The sequence below is a fragment of the Lissotriton vulgaris genome, chromosome 3_2 (assembly GCF_964263255.1).
Source record: "Lissotriton vulgaris chromosome 3_2, aLisVul1.2, whole genome shotgun sequence".
In the NCBI taxonomy this organism is placed as follows: Eukaryota; Metazoa; Chordata; class Amphibia; order Caudata; family Salamandridae; genus Lissotriton; species Lissotriton vulgaris.
Genome location: NC_141690.1, coordinates 172,576,171 through 172,599,660, shown reverse-complemented (window position 1 = coordinate 172,599,660; position 23,490 = coordinate 172,576,171).

The following is a 23,490-nucleotide window of genomic DNA, read 5'->3' as shown; positions in this document are numbered from 1 at the left end:
GTGACTTGTATATTAATGAGACAACACTATTCACAATAACCAGGCAAATTGAATTTAATATATTTGCTGGTACCATAGAGGTCACCTTAGCTCCATGTGAGGGGTGAATTACTTTTCTTTGGAATTCAAAAAGAGCAATGTAATTAAAAATCATGCTCACGGAGGTCACTTGCAAACTAAATATGTAACTTGTACATTATTTAGTGTATTGTTTGAACAATGGTAGTTCTTTAAGAAGCTACCGGGCCAAGTGTCAGATGATTGGATGTCTTATTAGAAATAAACTTTTCAAGTAGATGGGGCACATGAAATGAGAAAATGATTGTTAGGAACAGCATTTTAGAATGTATAGGATTACTAATTTGTGCAAAGTGTCTTAACTGCACTTGTCACTACCTAGACCTGATGAAAACTCTTTTATTACCTAGATCTGATGAAACGTTTGGTCCTGAAGAAGGTGGAACTATTAAAGAAATCACCGAAACGCTGCGTCAACTTTGTAGAAAGTTTTTATCTATAATCTCGTAGGGATCAGATTGTAACCCAGATTCGGAGGGAGATATAGACATCCACTAAAGAAAGATGTATTTTGATTGCGATTATTGATAAATGAGTTTCATAAAATGCTTTTAATGATATCTGCTTTTATATTCGTTTTAAATTTATAACTTTGAGTTTCATATAATTGTGTAAAGATCGAGTGTGATAATTTCACATTATACAATAGTCGTTGGTTAGGAAAATTGCCCTATATATTGAAAAATAGGTACACATATGTAAATGTATGTAAATGTAAATGTATTGGCATTTATATAGCGCACTACTTACCCGTAGGGTCCCAAGGCGCTTCGACCGCTGCAAAACCCTTCCTGGCTTCCCTGAGAGATGGTCCCTTAATGGGTATCTCCAGGGTGAGACCAGGCATCCCCGGCGGTCTGGTGGGGCCGTTAGTGAAGATGAGGCAAGCTAATGCCCAGAGTTGCCTAGTGTGATCGCTGATCAGAGTGGGCACCGAGGCGAGAGAATTATCGAGTCCGCTGACCCTGGTCCAGAAACCTGCCGCGCCGGGAATCGAATCCTGGTCCGGTCCTCTGCTCTCGGGTCTGCCGCCTCAGGGTAAAAGTTTTTTGCCCCCCTTTCAGAATTTAGTATACAGACTCTTTGTGTTTTTGCTTCTCTGTATCCCGTCCCTTTGTTTTAGCACTGGGGTAACTCCCTTTTTTTCTGAAGACCAAACAGGGAGCAGGCAGTGCTTTTTCCAGTAATCACCAAGGGCAGAGCACTAGGGGATTTCCCAGAGTGGAGCTCCCCACCAAACTTCAATGCGCTCACCAATTGCTGCTTTAAATGGACCCAGACCCAGGCCATTCACCCAGCCCTAGTTAATCCCTAGGCCAGAGAACAGGGCACAGGCAGGCCAGCACTCAGGGCCCCTTAGCAGGAGGCAGTCCTTAGGCGGTTCCTCCTGGCAGTCCAGCAGCCCGACGGCCATGAGTTCCAAGTAAGCATCAGTTCATTTCTCATGGGGTCATAGCCCCAATATTTATATACCGCGAAGTCTTTGTTCTGCTCTGGTACCGGGGCCCTGGATCCAGTTAAAACCAGTCTGGGGGCACTTGTCAAGTGCGCAACACTCCCCATTGTAAGTGTATTCTCTGGCCCCAGACACAACACAGGAGGGTGAAGCCTTCATTGTGGAAGGCAGTCACAGATGCAGGTACTACTGCGCCCTCAAATCCAAAAGCAGGCCAGGCCTATTGCGTCAAGTGCTGACTCACTTAGACTCTCTGGGTCACTGCACCTCCCCATCCTCTGTCACTCCAAGGCCGGAGAGTCAATACACAACTAGCAGGGACAGATACACACAGAAATGCCTTCTTCTAAAAGTGGCATTTCTAAAACAGTGATAATAAATCTGTGAACACCAGTATGCAGCATTTATCCCCACTATTCCAAACACACTAAACTTGATCACGCTACCCCTCTCATGTCAGGAGGAATTACCACTGAAAGCACATATCAGGAGAACCCCAATGCATTCCTATAGGAGCAGCCGCAGCCCGTGGAGGGAGTTCCATGGGGCAGAGAGGCGGGGTGGGGGAGGGGCAGGTTGGAGGGTTCTAAACAGTGGAATATGGATAATTGCAGGTAAATAAACAATTTAATAAATAAAACGCGCGCTACGAAATTCATTTTATTTATTAATTTGTTTACTTACCTGCAATCATCCATATTCCGGTGTTTAGAACCCCCAACCCTGCCCCTGCCCCGCCCCGCCTCTCTGCCCCATGGAACTCCCTCCACGGGCCGCGGCTGTACAGGAGAGCAGCCGCACAGCAGTGAGAAACCAAATAAGCTGTTTGTCACTACCAGGACTGCCACACAGTTAAGGTACATGTCATTCCTTTTACCCACAGAGCACCTGCCCATAGGGTTAGCTGGGGCCTACCTTAGGGGTGACTGATATGTAGTAAAAGGGGAGTCACAGACTTGGCAACCGCTTTATGTGCCATATCACAGCAGCAGTAAACTGTACGTGCAAGCCCTTCAGTGGCAGAGGCCTGAGACAGGCTTGAAAGGCTACTTTGATGGGTGGCGAAAGTAGCTTTGCAAGCCCACCAGTAGGATTTTATTTACTGGCCCTGGGTATATGAGATACCACTGTACAAAGGTCTGATAGGTACATTAAATATGCCAACAGGTGTAGACCAATCTTACCTAGTTCACTATAGAGAGCATATGCAATTCAGCACTAAACTGCAGTGATAAAGTGCCCTGTGTCCTAAACCACCAACAACAGGCCAGAAAAAATACAGGAAGGCAAAAAGTCATGGGATGACCCTGCAAAAAGGGCCAAGTCCAACAGGTAGAATATCTACTTGCATGTCAATGAACCTCTGCCTCATCTCCAAACGTGTGAGAGTCCTTATTTACGGAGGTGCTTGCCCCCATCTATCAGCTAAACTCAGCGCTCTGTGTTATATTCTTCAAAAGATCTGCGTTTGACACCAGTGCATCACCCTAGATCACCTACTTCCTGTGCCAAGGTTTTGCAGGGGCAACGTCATTACCTGCCTACCATTCTGAGGTAAGACTGCTGCAGTGCCACCCAAAACTGGATCAGTGCAACATCGGAAGCCAATCTCCAAGGCGGACAGTGCCAACAGTGCGTCTGTACCCCGCAACCTTGCACAAGGTACTGTGTGTGATCGGACCCATATGGTTTTTGTAGTTGTACTGCGCTCTCTCACAGATGGCTGAGTTATTCTAAGTACAACGGTCTTGAGGGACCTATGAAAGATCTTACATTCTAGTGGCTGTTATGCATTGACCTACAGATATTTTTGCATTGCATTTTTGTTTTTGGGACTTAATGTGTTTAAAATCTTATAAGCCATTTTTTCATAAACCTGTGTGGAGTCTTTTGTGGTCTATTCATTGAGTTATTGTTTGTATGTGCTGCACCAATACTTTACACATTGCTGTTTTTGATAAACTTGCTTGCTATGCACCAAGCTACGAGAGGATGAGCACAGGTTATTTTAGTTGTTTTTCTAGCTTACACTGACTAGTGTGGTGGGTTTTGCCTGGCCTGGGTATATACATTTGCCAAGCAGAAACCCCATCTCTAACATGCTCACTCCCTAAAACAAGGTCAAATTAGCTTACACCTAATTGGCATATTTATTAACGTATAAGTCCCTAGTAAAGTGGAATATCATACACCTTTCCTGCAAATAAATGCTGTTTTGGAGCCTGCAGCACTTGTGTGACACTCACTTAAGTAGCTCCTTCAAACATGTGTCAAGTCTGCCATTGTAGCACAATTGTAGTTTTAAACTGCCAATTTGACTTGGCAAAATAAATACCTCACCAAGCCTTAAACTCCACTTTTATTATATATGTCACCCCTAAGTTATGCTGTAATCATTCAAAAGAACAGGGTGCATTAGAATGAAAAGGTTGGGCATGTACATTTAAGTTTTGTATGTCCTGGTAGTGAAAAACTCCCAAATGTGGTGTTTACTACCTTGACGCCTACCTCTCCCATAGCATAACATTGGGATGCCTTATCACAGTGCTAACTTTTGATTGGGAGCAAGAAAAGATTTCATGTTTTCTTTTCGAGAAGTTGTAATTTCAAATCCTACTTAATGGTAAAGTTGGGTTTTAAGTGGCAATTTCGAAAATGCTAATTTTAGAAAGTTGGCATTCTGATCTGCCCAAATGTTTTGGTGCCTGAATTCTGTTTCTTGGTCACATGAGTGGGTGTACTTGGATTTTGGACTTTACTTTTTCCTCACAGACAGCCACACAATCAAGCATCATGTGTGCCTGGGTGGGCCATTACTGGCAGGAAGGGGGGCAGAGCTGGGTACAGCCCCACATGCAACTGAAAAGATTGTTCTGTGCCTTTACACAAAGGACTTGTCACCCCTGTATTGTTCATGCTGACAGTAAGCATGGGCGAATTTTGCGGATCTCGCGTTCGCGGATTTTGCGGATTTGCGAACTCGCAATCCGCAAAATCTGCGAATTCTCGCAAAGTTGCGGATTTTTTTTTTTTATGTTCGCACGGGTTTCTGCAAGTTCGCGAGGGTTTTGTACAATTTCGCAAATTGCGAAATTGTACAAAACGCGTGCGAACTTGCAGCAACCCGTGCGAACACAATAATATGAAGAGAAAGAAGCTCCTGGTCACAGGAACAGCACGGGGATTGCGCTCATGAAAGTCAAGGATGCAAAGGCCTCTACCCAGCATCACAGCTGACTTTCCACGGTAGATTTGGGAAGAGGCACACCTGTCCAGCCTCGAAGACGCTCATGATTGTTTTTGGGCTAATGAATGAGTCACTGAATTTGAGCATCAACTAGTTCGAGCGACCATGTGTGTGTTACTATGCAATCGCCCCGAAGGGCGCAGGGGTCCCTTGAGTGAGCTGTCCATCATAGTGGGTGAATGGCGGGAAGACGGGGCCAAACGTGCGGGGCTTCCATGCGAGTTCACATGCCTCTTGTGTGCATAAAAGGTCAGAGAAAGATCAGTTCAGCAGATGAAGAGTCACAGGAAGGGCATGTTGTAAATATTTTAGGATGGCGCCGGCAAGCTGCCAGCGCCATCCTAAAATACTTACTAAATTAGCTTCAACAGGAAGCTCTAATAGATAAAATAAGCAGGTGCGAGCACCTGCTTTATTTTATCTATTAGAGCTTCCTGTTGAAGCTAACTTAGTAACTATTTTAGGATGGCGCTGGCAGCTTGCCGGCGCCATCCTAAAATAGTTACAACAGGCCAGGCTTGGACTTTTGCCCCCGGAAAAATCCGCCGCTCGCGGATTTGCGGATTTTCGGTAAATTCGCGGGAGTTCGCGGATTGCGAATTTACCGAAAATCCTCAAAATCCGCGAGCGGGGCGGATTTTCCGCCCATGCTTAGCTGACAGCCAGAGCAGGAGAACCAGGAAACTTCAAGCACTTCAAAGGAAATTATCTAGAAACGAATCCTACTTCAAAGAATGCACCAGGTATTAACTTAGTACCCTAAGATCCACTCTTCAGTTCACTTTCTGGACCTGTGGAAAGACTCCTAGAGAACTGCTTGCTGCTGTGGCCTACTGTGTACTTCAGAAGACTGTTTTGCTGCACCTGGAAGGACTATCCTGCCCAAAACCTGTCTTGAACCCTCAGAAGCCTGCCTTCCTGTTTGAGCCCTGTTACACTTCTTAAACCAAGAACTACCAGAGTGACTCCAAGGGCTAATTGGCTGTCTTCCTGGTCAGAGCAGTAGGGACAGAAAAGGCTCCAACCAATTCGAACCTGTACCTGCACTCACCCTAAGTGAACCCTATAGTGGTCCCCCTCCTTGGTGTTGGTGTTAAAGGTGTCCTGATAGCAAAAATCCAAAAGCGGAGACAGAACATTTATGGGTGAAAAGTGCTATGAGATTCACGAGGAGACCGGGACCAACCTGCTTGTCTATCCACCCAGGGTGTATCGCTGGTTGGCCTTACTTTGCGGTAGCTCCCGCAGCAGCAAATCCTGTTCAGTGATCCTTCGCCAAAGGGCTATCCAGTCTCATGGAACTCTCATCGATATTCGGCCCATGTAGGAGATACAGTTACCAATTACTCAGTTGTTAACGGCCTGTGGTTAAAAACAAGGTCAACCATTTCGAGACTTTGCTGAGAAAACAATGTGAGGCACCAGGATGTTCATTAACCTTCGGTGATCAACTTGAAGATCACTGAAATTCGAGAATGTTCTACTTCTATATGAATTCGGAACCTTTTTTTTGTTTACCCTAACACTTCACCACTTAGTTTTGCCTGTACTAGTTGAACCAGTTATGTTTCTCTCACTTCCAGTATCACATGCATCACTCATAATGTGTATAGAAGGTGTCGCTGATACTAAGCAACCATACCTAAAGTGAAGCCATCCTAAATTGTGGGCGTGGAGAAGGAAACAAAAGCATCCGGCAGCCATATGAAAGTGCGCCGTGCATCAACAAACAAAAGCGGGTGGCAGCTACCACACCTAAGGTAAAAGTGTGCCGGGCCACACACTAGTATGAAATTAAATAAACAAGTACTCCCCAGAGAACACACAACTCTTATGAGTGTAAGGAAACTGTAATTTACCCGTGCTCCTCGCATAAAACAGGAAATTATACATTAGAGCACTGACGAATAAGCAGCCAGGAAATAAATAAACGATGCAGGAATGGACCAATTAAAAGCAGCAGGCGGGATTACACTCAGTACGAGTGATTACAGGGCATGCGTGCTGATGCTCGACCTAAAAAGGTGGCAAGAAAAAACAATAATTGTGCCACTGTCTTTTTTGGAGATTAAACTTTTCCCTGCAGATTAAGCGGCACAGAGGTTCATTGCCCAAGGCAGAGCTTCTTAATTAGCGGGATATGCATATGCGCATGTTTTGTTTTTGAAAAGAAAATCTCGAAAACATTTGATGCTCTCTCCTGGGAAGCAGCGGCAATCCAGACTCGACTTTTTCATCTGAGCAGTCAGCACATTATGTTCAGTTGTTGTTTACAGTTTCCAAAGGCAAGGTTACATGGCCCCAGACTGCTAGATTTATTGTAATATGCTTCGAAATGAATACATTATTTTTTACTCAAAGCAAAATCAAAACATTTCTTTTGAGACAAATCTATTCTACTGAGCCGAGCTTCTGTATTTATTTTTATTGTATTGTATCTTGACATTAGGTTTTCAAGGTGAATTGGAACAATATTCAAGATGGGGTAATACTGAGCCCCGAAGTTCTGATCTCTCAATGTATCTTAATTTCAGGGTGCAGTTCTACCCTCTATTGAGAGATGCAGGAATGGGGAGTTACCCCAGAAATCAATGTTAAGGCACCTATTTCTGCATGTATTTCGCACATAGCATGCCATTTCAGAGTAAATAGACTCCCATTCCAGGTGGAAACTGCGAGCAGAGGGAATATAGCGATTCAGAATTACTTTGTAATCTGAGAGATCCTTTAAACCATCGCAAATTACCGAGGACGTCGGTACTACCCATTTCCAGAGGTGACTCCTCCTACCAGCCACTTTCCTGAGACAAATTTCACCTGGTGTGACATGATGACTATGTCCCTGACTGTGAATTAATTCCACTTGCGGTAACACCACATGAAAAAATGTGCCACATGACATTGCTCAAAATTCATAATTTCAGAAAAATGCCCTTATTCTGCACAAATCGGCAATTCGCTTTCTCTAAGGCACACTCACACACCAACATCTCAGTAAAATAATTTGGGCTGTTTCCACCACATCTGAGGCCTCATTTATGAGGCCTTACGTCAGTTTTGCGCTTCTGATGCGTCACTTTGTGTGACGCATTGGCGGCATAAAACATGCCTCCTGTTGCGCACTATTTACAAAGTGACGCACCTAAGCAGATGCGTCACTTTGTAAACCCCTGCGCTACATTATACCTGCGTCAGGTATAATGTATGCAGGGGGGGCGTTCCCCCGCAAAAAGCTTCCTAGAAGTCACGCAGTGAAATCTATGAGATTTCACTGCGTCACTTCCAGGACGCCATTGCATCAAAATCTTGCGCCTGCCTCACAGCAGGCGAAAGACTGACACAGGCCCTTGGAACGTTTGCGAATAGAAAAGAAAAGTACTTTTAGCTGGAGATGTAGATATCTGCCCATATTTTTATGTTATTATTATGACTAGGGCTTAACATGTGGTTCAATCAGTTATGATGATAAAAGGGCTATAATAGAGTAAATATATTAGAATTACACCAATTGCAGAGATAATTAAACATCATTCTATACCTGGGATGGCTCATTTCTTGTTATTGCTATGTGTGATGTGACTTGCATAATTTCAGTGTAATTATGAGTGACGTTTCAGGGACTATAAGTGACACTTTCTGGCAAGCAACATAAAGATGAGGGTAGGGAAGCACATAAATATCACAAATTGCACTCATTTCAGCAACTTGAAACACTAAGAAGACTTTAAACATACTGCACAGTCAGGTCAAAGGACCAGAAATTGCAGGGCACTAATCTAGTACTCTTACTCAGGTGGGAGTGACAAAACTTACTTTACTTAACTCTCTGTTCTTGGTGATTTGATCTTCATCCAGGCAGCCATAGCGCTGGTGTCTGGCCTCTGCCATTGACTCTGCAGCAGCAGTCTAAGGGCTGCCTTGTGCCACCTCCCACAGCAATCATTTTTGGTTTGCCACCAGGCCCGGACTGGCCGTAGCGGGCACCGGGCAATCCCCCTGTGCACCGCACGGGTGAGGCCGGTTTTGAGCACCTTGGGGTCGATTTTGCTGCAGGGGCTTTTTTGCAGCATAGCTGCAAAATCGGCCCTGTAACAAAATCGGACGAAAACCGGCCCTGGCAAAGAGCTCGGCGGCAGGCTGAGCACTTTGCCAGGGCCAGTTTTGGTTCCCAGTCCAGCCCTGTTTACCACCGGTGCCCGTGAATTCAGGCAGCTTGTCAGCGTCTTCTTCTAGCAGCCACTGTAAATGAACAGACGCGTCCTAGAGGTAAACAGATAGATGGTCTTAGTCGACATAGCTGTGGAACAGATAAGGAGTGCTGGGTGCCTGCTTTGCAATAACCTAATTGTGCCTGAGCTAGTGCCATGACCAGAAGCCTGCATTTCCTGGACAACATTGCTGTTGAGATCACAGGCAGCATTTCAGCTTTAGGCTGAGGTTGTCTCCACACCTGGAGGTGAAGGATCTAGAGAATGTATTGTAGTGCAAACCAGGCAGGGTCTGAGAATATATTGTTCTGGTGACGCTGCCTCTGTTCCATTGACGCCCCTGGGCTCACTCTTGTATTTGACTCAGGGTCATTGTCAGAACTACAGGTGGAAGTTCAAACAAACACAGGAAGAGTGTCCTACTCTACTGGGCCATGCATGGTGGTCAAAGAACAAGTTACCACTGGAGTGGTTAGCAGTCAAAGCTTGGTCTGGGAGGTCTACCATACACAAAACCTATAGAACCAGAACAGGTGTAAGTACCTGTTCTGATAGCTCTAGAGGCACACAGAAACGTTATCTTGTTTCTAGCTCATACGTTACTTTCAGCCAAACAGACAAAGGACAGGTTAGATCTATTGTTCTACTATCCAGGTATGACCAGCATCTAAAGTGAGTGGCAAGACTAGAGGCCATTCCAAGGCTCCTTCATTGCCTCTACCATTGATTGATGTCCCATGTGAGATGATGGACACAGGCCATAAGTGTGTCTAAGGTGTGGTGGACCATTGCAATATGTACTCCGAGGTGGTGCCTCTGAGATGATCGAGAGGGCCTTCTTGCACTCATCTTCATGGTTGGATTTTCAAAGAATGTGATATCCTGTCAAGGAACACATTTTACCTTTTCACCTTTGAGGGATTGTGAGAGCAAGCTAGAGGGATTTACTGCATCTATGTGTGCCAACCAACACCAATGTGTTAGTGCAATGCTACAAAAAGACCCAAAAGACCATAATAGAGACTCTATCAAAGCAGGAAATGATTGAGGCTTCTAGCCTGGATGACTGGGGGAGAGAGTGATGGTAGTAAAAGGGAGTGGGCGGCATTTTTCAATTCTCGCCTAGGGCGGCAAAACACCTAGAAACGGCCCTGCAACCACTCTTTTATTTTCTAACCCTGTGTAGAACACAAAATCCCATGAACACTTTACAGAAGCAAAGATGTGAAACGGTGCATCATTATTATGCAAACCAGTTTGTGGGACAACGTTATGAAAGACGTTGGAATGCTGTAGCCTTACGTTAGTCCATATCTTGTTACGTTTTTCGTCGCACAAAAACAATGTCGCGCTTGCAAAGTGGCATAATGTTGTTTATTTTTTAAAATCTGTATTGTCTGATAAGAGGCATGATGAAGATTCATAGAGGTTGCATTTTCCCAGAACCACTAAAGCAGATCCCTGACATCGCCAGAATGAGTAGATTACAGTTTTCGCGTATATAAAACAATTGAACCGAATACGTTGCTGATCATGGATCTCCAATTAAATTTTGAAGTAATTTAGATAACTTGTAATTTCCATTGTCCGTCAGAAAGAACTACAGCATTTAATATTGTTACTGAAAATAAAAATATAAAGTTCTCTGCATGCTTTTTTTTGCTTGGATGCACATTATCTTTTCTGTATTTTTCAAATCCAGACATTTCAACCATAAATGTTGACAAATGACATGAAGTTATATATCATTCACCTGTAATGCTCATAATTAATTAACATTTGTCCTATATTTCTCACCTTGTACGAGTAAAGCACCCTCGTTCCACCCACGCCCGATGAAAGTTCTAGTTAATTTGGGGCAGTCATCATAAATCTTCATTTATTTTATATGTGAGTCCACAGACAGACATCTTTATTGTAGGTCCAATATGCTTTTCACCCAATTTATGTGGTTAACTTTGGTGCATTAGTGTGTCTGTCACTTATATAGGATTTCAGAATGGTTCCCTGAGCCTCCTGAAAAACGATGTGATGCGCGCCGTGCGCATCATTTAAGAGTTGCACAGCCTTATACACATTTGTGATTCACATTATACACGTACTCAAAAAATAATCAAAAGTGATCAAAAATTTCAATCCATTTATTTATGTTCTTTTCAGTTTTTGTCTCTCACATCAAGGGTACGAGATTCCATAATTTCATGTATTTTGTTTGCTTTGGAATTGCCAATCGAGGCCTAATCACAAGCACGTTTCAAGAAACTCGAATCCTCCATTGACATTTAAATTCACCCAATGCATTTCGATCATAATTGATCTTCGTCAGGGGTATCAGTGGGTATCCCCAGCTCCTTGGAACCGCGGCCGAAGCCCTTCACCACCTCCCCCATACAGAAGTAGGGTAGCTGCCACCATGAACACTTTACCCTACTTCTGTAAGGGGGAGATGGTGAAGGGCTTCGGCCGCGGTTCCAAGGAGCTGGGGATACCCACTGATACCCCTGACGAAGATCAATTATGATCGAAATGCATTGGGTGAATTTAAATGTCGATGGAGGATTCGAGTTTCTTGAAACATGCTTGTGATTAGGCCTATATTGGCAATTCCAAAGCAAACAAAATACATGAAATTATGGAATCTCGTACCCTTGATGTGAGAGACAAAAACTGAAAAGAACATAAATAAATGGAATGAAATTTTTGATCACTTTTGATTACTTTTTGAGTACGTGTATAATGTGAATCACAAATGTGTATAAGGCTGTGCAACTCTTAAATGATGCGCACGGCGCGCATCACATCGTTTTTCTTTCAGTATTCGTACAGGTGCACTCGGGATGGTGCACAACAGAGTGCATGCACGCCAAACTTGATAAATAATAACGTGAAAAATAATGGTGAAGTACAATTGCAAAACACAGGGGTGTGCTTCAGGATACTTATAGAGATCTGTGAGCCTCCTAACACCATTGCCAGGCTGCAGGCACTCTTGCTGTCTCTCCAAATTCTCTGTTCAGAACGAGGTTAATCATTACTTTGATGCTATGACATCTTCCTAGAGAGTAAGCCGTGCAAAATTAATGATGAAAGATTTTTGAAAGGAGGGTCTTTCACCTGTTTTTCCACAACAAAGCCATTGAAAGGAATCCCTGAAGACAAACTGATTTAACCAAGGACATGGAGGATACAAAATTGGCCCATGTCCCTCTGGCTCGGAGCCACCACCAAACATTGAAGAGACATTTCTTTTAGGCAGTCTGAGAAATGGTTGAGTGCATCTCTTGGTAGGAGCACGAAATACGTAAATATTGTTCATTTATCTCTCCTCGGACAGAATGACCGAAAAACTGATTCATTCAACTCTGGAGAGGAGAAAGGAAACATTTTTCCAATGACTTTCCTCAGAAACTAAAGTACAATCGCTGTTTTCTCTTTTGACTAAGATCGTGGAAGCATTGTTCATGAGTGCGAAAAACGGAATGCTTGACGATGGATGTTGATTACCAAGAAGACAACATGGAGGCGAAAGTGACATCAAAACCCTTGGACCTTAAGGAGATCACAGAAAGTGACATCATGTGACCTTTGACCATAAATGTCCTAGATAGTGATGTCACATGCACTTAACCCTGATGACATCACCATGATTGACACTGGTAAAGTTCTATAATAACTACACAAATAATATGACAACATAACACAGGCAAATGTCTATTTCAGATAGCATCTATGTTATGGTGATGACATGACATGGACTTTAAAAGTGGTAGGACAGAAAACTTTCCCTTGAATTGTAGTGAGTTAGTGAATTGAGTGAGAGAGATCTCTTTGAAGAAGATTCTTACGGGTTCTTCCTTTCGAGAAATTTTTTTAACAAATGGGGGAAAATAATATCTTTTAAATGGCAATTTTCACATAAATTTGAAATATGCTGAAAAACCATTGCCTTTGAAAGAGAACGCCATAAATATTCAACTCATTTTATGGTATTGCAAGCCAATAAAACCTGACATTTCCCAGGAGTTGACCTAATTTTTTTAAAAAATGTGCTATAAGTGTCTCCTTATATCAACAATTACCTCCATTGTGCGCTGGACAGAATTTTGCCATAGATGTTCCCATATGCCATTGCTGCCTATTTATGTGAAAAACTTCTTTAGTATGGCATCAGCACAATTTTGTATTTAATTACATCCATACACCATGGGTGGCCCTTCCATGAAAAAGTGGTTCTACTATGCCAGGGCCAGCAATTTGTCATGGTTGACACCACTTATTTGCCACAGTTGCCCTCCATTATGCTAAAAATTACCTTCAGTACGCTAGTGCCAGCATCTCCATTTAACTGCCCCATACCAAGAATGTCCTCACATGTATTTTCCCATGGGCACCGCATATTCCAAGAATGACCTCCAGTATCCAGTGTCATTATTTTGCCACAGGTGCCTATCACGCCCAAAACTACCTTTAGTGTACCAGTGCCATTACTTTTGTCACAGGTACATCTAAGTCTAAGAATTGCTTCCAGTATTCCAACCCCAATATTTTACTTTGGGTGTCTCTATAAGCTGAGAGTTACCTTCAGTATGCTAGGGCAAACAGCAAACTTACAAGCACAACACCACATTCGCACTCATGCTCACTCGCTCTCTTGCATTTACTTTTACTCAGTCATACACGCCCACTCTACCAGTCATACTCAGACTGATTCTTACTTGTTGCAAACTCATCCTATGTGACCTGTGCACCCCCATTTTTTGCTCATTGGTACTGGTGGTAACTGCTTTGACTTTCCCTCGGCTCTGCCTAACCAGTTTCAGGGCCAGTGCTATGTTTAAAACACAGTGAAAACACCCACATACATCAAGGTACACCTATGATTGGCATGACCTGACCTATAAGTCCGTAGTACAAAATAGGGCAGTGGTATTAAAAGCCTACAAGTCCCTAGTATATAATAGGGCCTGGCAGTTTAGAAGCCAGCAGCCCTTTCTGCACTTGCATAGGTGCATTGCTGAGACCCTGAGGTCATTTTAAAAGCAGCCCTGTGTTGCAGTACTGCTTTTAAATGTAAATTGTGCTCAAACTCCACGTTGGTGGTAGAGGCAGTTAAAAAGTGATAATCTACAATAACTGTAGTGAAGTGCCTCCCAAAATCAACTTTGATGCAAGGAGCAATGGGAAGTGAGGATCTACACTATATTTGCATATCCAGGACCAATGTTCCCTCTAATTTCTTTCCTCTGTGTGCGGCAGTGGAGGGTCTCTCTGCGCTGCAACCATGGCTATGTGCGCCAGGAACGAGACCCCCCGTGTGTGCAGCGCCAAACCTACTAATCCAAAAACCCTTCTGGCATACTCTTTACAACATACAATGCGTTTCAGTTGGGAGCTAGGAACATTACATAAATCTACTTATTTTATTGATTAATCCTTTCTATTCAAAAAGCCATTTTTGGTAAAACACAAATAAATTTGATTCTCTTAATGTCCATTCATAAAATCCTTGCTTGAATTTGACATATTTCACTACTTCTGCCCCCCCCAGACTCCACGTAGACTCCTCTTAAGGGCATTCTACACACCGCAGCCTGTCCCATCCAGTGCTTAAAGAAATATGATCATATCACCCCCATCATTATGGAACTTCTTCGGCCCCCTTTGCCGGTCCACACCACTTTCAAAATCAGCTGCACCATTTACAATGGCATCATGATGGCTTATCTAGAAGAAACACTGTTATGAAGGAAATTGAGGCCTTAACATAGGTACTGTCTCAGAGGCACATATTCTTTGTGTCACAGAGACAAGCAGGCCCTTTGACCTAGATTAGCCCTCATTTCACAATAATGAGCAACAGAGAGGCTGTCCCCTTATCTGATCACTGTGTGCTCTGTGCACAGAAGATGGTCAATCCTAAATATGTAATCTCCATGTCCAACAGTGACTAACCTACGTCACAACAAATTCCTGGAAACAGTTCAAGAACACATCTTCCTCTGTTCAACATTACGTCAATCCAAGACACCTTTCCGGTATAAGTATACCTCCCTTTGCCCAAGTAAACCAGAGGAGACAGAGACTTCCAGGCCGACACTCAGCCCGCGGCGCTGCAACCTGCGTCATGCCACAGCTCCAGCTGGTAGAGGTCCATCACCCATCTGTGGTTGTCCAGCTCAAGATCAGGATGAAGTCCCACTAAGGTAAAGGGGTTAGACTAACTCCTAGTGGGATTCTTGGCTCTCTAAAGACCTACACACATGCTAGGAACACTTAGGTACATCTAGTTAGGCATCATAGGAGTATAGGCTTTATCTTAATGCATTCTGTATTTCATGTATTTGTTCATTACAATTGCAAAATGGTATAACTATACAAAGCCTTTTTATTTAACTGCACTGCTGGCCATAATTCTCTGCTACTGTCCAATAGTTGTCACAGCACATATAACCAGTACTAGAAGAACAACTGTGCAATAAATTTTATTGTAAACACACCGACTGTTTCTTCTATGTACTTCTCTGAGATGAGTGACTGAATAAAAAGTAGTATATTGTTTCCATGATCCTGAGGGATGTGGGTTTTATGTTATGTGGTTGCCAGAAGCTATTCCCTTCTTGTCTTAAAGAAGTCTCTAGTGGCCTTTGAGCTAGGTGGTACACAGCAATTAAGTTTAATATACATATTAGGGGCATACAGAACTCAGCCCTATGCCAAGCCTATCGTGTATATTATTCCAATGCGCAGAACCTATAAGGGGTATAGGAAATACACTCCAAAACTCACCATGCCTGATCACTCTTAGTTTATCTAAAGCCAGAACCCCATCAGGCTGGATGCTAAGAGGAGTAAATAAAAAAGGGAAAAATGCCAGCACGCCTTTTCCCTCTATGTACTCAGAATCTGGAGTAACATCCCCATATCCATCAAGACTTCCCCAACACTACTCAAATGTAGGAAATAGTTGAAGTCTTGCCTCTTTAAGAACACTACATCTCAATGAAGTAATAGTATACTTCTGCTCCTAAAACCCAACTACCTCACCTATGCCTTTTTGTCTAGGGTTGTGCTATAGAAATACCAATAGATTAATGGAGACCAGCGGTCCTGGATTTCACACAATGCGTGGGCAAAGTGGCCAACAAACGTTAATGAGGTTAAAGATGAGATTAAAGGCAGGGCAGGACAGGTTACATGCAAATTTGTTTATTCGCCTGGCCCAAAATGAATGCGTGCTTTTAGTGTGAGGGAGAAGGATAAGGGTATTGGATGTGGCTTGATTTTGGTGTGCTACTAAAGATAGCAATAAATGGATGGTTTTTGAGGCTTTTAATAGAATGGTGCGGCACATCGTTTTTTTGTTGCTCACATGTGTGTCATTTCTGATATTTATGTGTTTCCCTCGTCTTCATTGCTTGATTTTTGCTCTAGAGAAAGTGTCACTCATAGCCAATCAATGTCACTCATAATAACACCGAAACTATGAAAATGTCACACATAAGCAATCTGAAACCTTGGCAGCTATGAGATTGTGGGCTTTTGTTAAAGTATTCATGTTAATCACAGCCCCTTCACGAGCTGTGATTAACATGAATACTTAAACAAAAGGCCACAATCTCTCTCGCACCTTAATTGGAACAGTGCTCCTGGTCGTTCAGCTAATTGCCCAGACCCTATTCATAGTGCATACAAAGCTGTAATTGTCACATGATACAGAGGAGGTAAGCTGTGCCACGAATATTTTGCACAGTTCACCATCATGCCTATGAATGAACATCTATCCATAATTAGTGAAACAATGGATTTCAATGACACCCTGGAGCGTATTCTGTAGCGCGAGACGCCATCGGGCGGTGCCGTGAGGGAAACGGCTTGACACACAGGGAGGCGGAGGCGGGAGCGGACCGGCAGAACAGCTCACCGGACCACACTCCCCAGCAGCCCCAGGGACAGCGCGCCCGTGACGCGCCAGGAGCGCCAGGAGGCGCTAGAAAACGGCTGACCCCCGCGGAGCACAGGGGGAACACCAGGAGCGTATTCTGTAGCGCGAGACGCCATCGGGCGGTGCCGTGAGGGAAACGGCTTGACACACAGGGAGGCGGAGGCGGGAGCGGACCGGCAGAACAGCTCACCGGACCACACTCCCCAGCAGCCCCAGGGACAGCGCGCCCGTGACGCGCCAGGAGCGCCAGGAGGCGCTAGAAAACGGCTGACCCCCGCGGAGCACAGGGGGAACACCAGGAGCGTATTCTGTAGCGCGAGACGCCATCGGGCGGTGCCGTGAGGGAAACGGCTTGACACACAGGGAGGCGGAGGCGGGAGCGGACCGGCAGAACAGCTCACCGGACCACACTCCCCAGCAGCCCCAGGGACAGCGCGCCCGTGACGCGCCAGGAGCGCCAGGAGGCGCTAGAAAACGGCTGACCCCCGCGGAGCACAGGGGGAACACCAGGAGCGTATTCTGTAGCGCGAGACGCCATCGGGCGGTGCCGTGAGGGAAACGGCTTGACACACAGGGAGGCGGAGGCGGGAGCGGACCGGCAGAACAGCTCACCGGACCACACTCCCCAGCAGCCCCAGGGACAGCGCGCCCGTGACGCGCCAGGAGCGCCAGGAGGCGCTAGAAAACGGCTGACCCCCGCGGAGCACAGGGGGAACACCAGGAGCGTATTCTGTAGCGCGAGACGCCATCGGGCGGTGCCGTGAGGGAAACGGCTTGACACACAGGGAGGCGGAGGCGGGAGCGGACCGGCAGAACAGCTCACCGGACCACACTCCCCAGCAGCCCCAGGGACAGCGCGCCCGTGACGCGCCAGGAGGCGCTAGAAAACGGCTGACCCCCGCGGAGCACAGGGGGAACACCAGGAGCGTATTCTGTAGCGCGAGACGCCATCGGGCGGTGCCGTGAGGGAAACGGCTTGACACACAGGGAGGCGGAGGCGGGAGCGGACCGGCAGAACAGCTCACCGGACCACACTCCCCAGCAGCCCCAGGGACAGCGCGCCCGTGACGCGCCAGGAGCGCCAGGAGGCGCTAGAAAACAGCTGACCCCCGCGGAGCACAGGGGGAACACCAGGAGCGTATTCTGTAGCGCGAGACGCCATCGGGCGGTGCCGTGAGGGAATCGGCTTGACACACAGGGAGGCGGAGGCGGGAGCGGACCGGCAGAACAACTCACCGGACCACACTCCCCAGCAGCCCCAGGGACAGCGCGCCCGTGACGCGCCAGGAGCGCCAGGAGGCGCTAGAAAACGGCTGACCCCCGCGGAGCACAGGGGGAACACCAGGAGCGTATTCTGTAGCGCGAGACGCCATCGGGCGGTGCCGTAAGGGAAACGGCTTGACACACAGGGAGGCGGAGGCGGGAGCGGACCGGCAGAACAGCTCACCGGACCACACTCCCCAGCAGCCCCAGTGACAGCGCGCCCGTGACGCGCCAGGAGCGCCAGGAGGCGCTAGAAAACGGCTGACCCCCGCGGAGCACAGGGGGAACACCAGGAGCGTATTCTGTAGCGCGAGACGCCATCGGGCGGTGCCGTGAGGGAAACGGCTTGACACACAGGGAGGCGGAGGCGGGAGCGGACCGGCAGAACAGCTCACCGGACCACACTCCCCAGCAGCCCCAGGGACAGCGCGCCCGTGACGCGCCAGGAGCGCCAGGAGGCGCTAGAAAACGGCTGACACCCCACTCACCAGGCGAGTCGCGCGCGGGAGAAGCCCGGGACAAGGGCGGGCCCTCTGTGGCCCTCAGAGGCACGAGGAGGACGGGACGGGGCCACCCCCTATCGCCATTTCTTTAAGGTACTTTCTTTTGGCCCATTGGGCAACTTCCATTCGGGAACTGTGGACACAGAAAACACTGTTGGGACTATCTGCCTTTTTGCTAGGTGTCAATGACAATTGTGTCTGTTGTTCCGCGTAGCAACCCATTTCTCTGAGTAAGGATAAGCAACTGTCAGCATGTCTCCAAGGGGCACCCGCAGCAGAACAGCTGCCACTGTGACTGGCCCCATTGACCTTTTTATAACGAAGGCCAATGATGCCATCAATCAGGGCATTAGCCTTTTAGAACGCAGGGTATCACAAGATCTGGCGCATGCCAAACGTTCCTCACTTGGCCTTATTGCCACCGCCACTACACCTGCACAAGCTATGCCTAATAACATCAGACCCCTACTTGACGTATGTGCAGACATTCACACCATCCCCAGCGAGGTTAACCTCTCAGCCTCCATTCCCCTGTTAGATTCAGACACCGATATTAGCACAGACTTGGAAAAAACCCCTGATTTACCCGTCAACCCCTCTCCCAAAGTAAAATCTGCTGATAACACCAGGCAAGTGAGAGGTAGGCGAGAGGGGGCAGTTCAAAAACAGAAATCACATGCATCAAAGCCCCGGGTCACCATGGTCAGGAAATATGGCCGGGCACATAGGAAATCTGGGAAAAATACCAATTCTGTCCCTAACCACAACACGACCAGGGTTACGGTAATATCTCAGGGGGATGAAAGTGTAATGGTTCAGCAGGGTAGAACAATGGATACTAATGATAACACAGATAAGGCATACGACCCTCTGCTGGAAAGACTGGGGGAACTATAAAGCATTTATTTATCCCCCATTGAAAATAGGCTTACTCGAATAGAAAAACAACTAGCTGAATTGAGTAGCCCTCTTAAGAATTTCCTAAAGGAAGGTCCTGCAACAAGTACAAATAACAGCAACACCACCAAAATAGCAGGTTCCAAAACAAATATTCCACAAGCACCTCCAACTATCCCAAATAACGCACACAAAGCTGCACCTGTCGCACTGGCCAATGGTCCAACCACTAAACAAAAAGCAGCAACATCGCACACCAATAGCGCACCCACAGACAAAAGGAAGGATCCTGGCACCAATACCATCACTAATACTAAACCTCCAAATGTGAGCACCACAGGTCACCCTGCAACTTCAACAAGCAACACTATCTCGACCGAACCCACTCCAAAAACACCTAGACAAGTTCCTGCCCGCATTAACCTTCCACCGGAATGCAGTGCATATGTACTAGTGTTAGTAAATGTCACCAAATTAAGAAAGGATCAGGATGAAAATCCTACATCACTTAAAAATAAAACCTTGCACTGGCTAATTGCTAACTGCAATTACCCTATTGATGGTGCAAGGGAGATTATTAACACACAGTGAGTGGGTTGGATTGGACCACTTAGGAAAAAATTTGAGGGTGACTGTGTCACCATAAGCTTTAGAAATCCGAAATGGGCAGAGAAAACATTAGCCAATGCCCCTTCACCATCGCCCTGGGAATTCAACACCACGCTCCTTCCCTTAGGTTATTTCTACCGGCACCTGATACCCCCCGAACAAGCCACGGCTAATTTCCCCACTAATTTCCACACTAATTCTCATCAGGATATGAATTTTGGAGCAAGGATTAAATCACCCCTTTTTGTCCAGAATCATAACCCAAATGCCGCCTACTCCAACAACCGCAATTGGCATCCTCAACCCCCAATGCCAATCCTAACCCCCAACCCTCCGCAGCTCTTTCAAGCCCCAACTATGCATCAGAGTAATTATAGAGATAGGCCTTACCCAATCCCTAATCCGTTCCAGTTTGCACAGATGACTGAAGTTAGGCCAATGTACAATATTCCTACTTTCAATCGGTTCGATTATTTATCATCTTGAGACGAACAGGATTGACTGAGTATATCCCCCAATAAAGAAATGTGCAACGATGTAAAAGCCTGTAACTCAGAGGGTGCCACAACTCCAGCTGTATTGCACCACGTTAAAACTGCTGTTACAGAAATTATATTGTCGGATAGTATCCCGGCCATTTCTAACGAACCACTCAACCATGACAATGGGAATACTGGGAGTACATTCGTCAAACACGGGCTCAAACATGGCCTATCAATTCTAAGCTGGAATGTTGCAGGTTTAGAATCTAAGCTCTCGGACCCTGCTTGGATTGAACTAATTAATGATGCAGACATACTTATGTTCCAAGAAACTTGGGCTGTTGATAATCTGTATATTGAAGGCTACCACTGCTTCAGCCTGACATCAGTAAAACCTAGTTTTGGTCGAGCAGTGGGTGGTCTTTTTATGGGGATTAGAATTTTGGCAGGCGGTACAATTAGAGATCTGAAGCTAGATAACCTTGCCAATCCCAATATTCAAATTTTGGAATATAAACTGAAATCAAAGACCACAATTTATTTAATTAATTTTTATAATAATGATTTTTATGGTGTACCGAACAAAAACTTTATTGCATTATCTAAGGTTTTAAACACGATCGATTGTTCTCTGTCAGTAGATACCAAGACTAGCATTCTGATTGGGGGTGATTTTAATGTGAAACTTATAGAGAACTATGGATCTACCAATCTTGATCACTGTAATGACCGCAGGGGTTTGGAACTGATCAGCATACTTTCTGATTTTAATCTTGTTGATGTAATGAGTGTAGGGTATGATATGAATTTTCCCTATGCCCCCACGTTTAAGGGCAGGGATAACGGTTCAATTATCGATTACATATTTACATCACCTCTGTTAACAGATTGTTTAATTAAATCTTCTGTGGTGCAAACGTCTTTCAGTGATCACAACCCATTGTTAGCTATTTTTAATCTCGCACCCAGTCCAATTTTTATGAATTTAAACGGGGCAAGGGATATTACACCCTCAATTGATGGCCTTCGCCTTAAATGGAGGGGAATTGACTGTGGGGCCATTATAGACACGATTCAGGAGGCACATCCCGATTTACTGAAATGCCTCTCTTCCCCAAGCACAAATAATGAAAAATTGATCACAGACTTTGAAGCTTTATGCTCAAATATAAAAATTCTCCTGTCAGTCCCACTCCCTATTGAACACAAAGAGCCACGGTGGTTTGATACATCTTGCTCCATGGCCAATAGAGAGTTAAGAAAGGCCCTCTCTGCCAAACCCAGATGTAAAGATGTAGTTCGAGCTGCCAGGAAAAACTACAAAGACAAAATATCGGAAAGGAAGGCAAACTTGCTCTCCGAACACTGGGATAAGCTGGTCATCAGCGCCAATCTGGGTAGCAGCGCCCCATTTTGGTCGGCTGTCAGGAGAACGAGGGAAATGGGCAAAGAGCTCACACAAATTAGCTGCAATATAACCAGTGCAGCCTGGGAGACCCATTTTTCTAATATTTACGCCGCCCCCTCTGACGAGCAACTTCTCCCCAATATGGGCCAAACAGAAGGCTTAGAGATTTCGGATCTAGAAGTCAGGAAAGCCATTAAAGAGAGCCTAGGTAATAAGGCGCCCGGACCGGACGGCCTCCCTATCGATATTATCAAATTTAATGCTCCACTCTGGACACCAATACTCCTAAACATGTTTAACAGTCTCCCACAAGTAGCCATGCCTGCCACCTGGGCTACTAGTATCATCGTCCCCATTTCTAAAAAGGGAGACAGATCAGACCCAGCAAATTATCGTCCCATTTCCCTCCTGGATAACACTCTAAAAATACTAGGACGAATAATTTACAATAGGGTACTGGAATGGGCGTCTGATTCTGACTTCTTAGATCCCTGCCAGATGGGGTTCAGGAGCGGAGTAGGAACAGTCGAGCAATGCTTAAATTTAAAATTGATAATCGACAAATACTGCATTGCTCGCTCATCCCCTGCTTATCTAGCTTTTATGGATCTTTCATCCGCATTCGATCTTGTGAACAGATCTAAGCTTTGGTTAATTCTCCTGTCAAACGGTCTTGATGCCACTCTTGTTAGATTCTTAGCCTATCTCCATACTGACCTGAAAGCACGGGGTACGTATTGGGATGGGCGGAGAGGTATCGGGAGCCATTGAGATAGGGAGGGGGGTGAGACAGGGGTGCGTTTTAGCACCCCTGCTGTTTATCATTTATATCAACGGCTTGTCCAATTGTCTAAAGAAAGCTACCCCTGATGTCCCAATTATTTTAGGCAACCCCCTACCCGTGCTTTTATATGCAGACGACGCTGTCCTTATGGCACGTACACCTAACGCTCTACGTCTGCTTGTACATAGTTTTGTAGATTTTATGGAGGGACTGGATCTGAAAGTCAATTTTAAAAAGTCTTTTATTATGTCCTGTGGGCCGGGCAAAAGGAAACTCAGCACAATTCGAATTGGAACAGATAAACTAGAATCTGTCCATAAGTTTCCTTATCTGGGGTTGGTTTTCGCTGCGAACGGCTCGTGGAGTGGGCATGTGGCCCACGCCACGAGCAAGTTCTCGAAAGCCAACAATTCTGTCCTGAGTCTCCCCCGCCCAAAGAAAATCGGCGCCACAAAGGCTATTACTAAAATTTTTAAACTACAGTGTTCTCCTGTTGCCACGTATGGAGCCGAAGTTTGGGGATCGGTCAGCAGCATTAGCATCCAAAGAGAGGAAAACCGTTTCTGCAGAAAATTGCTGGGTGCACCGATCTCCTCTTCTAATTTTATTTGCC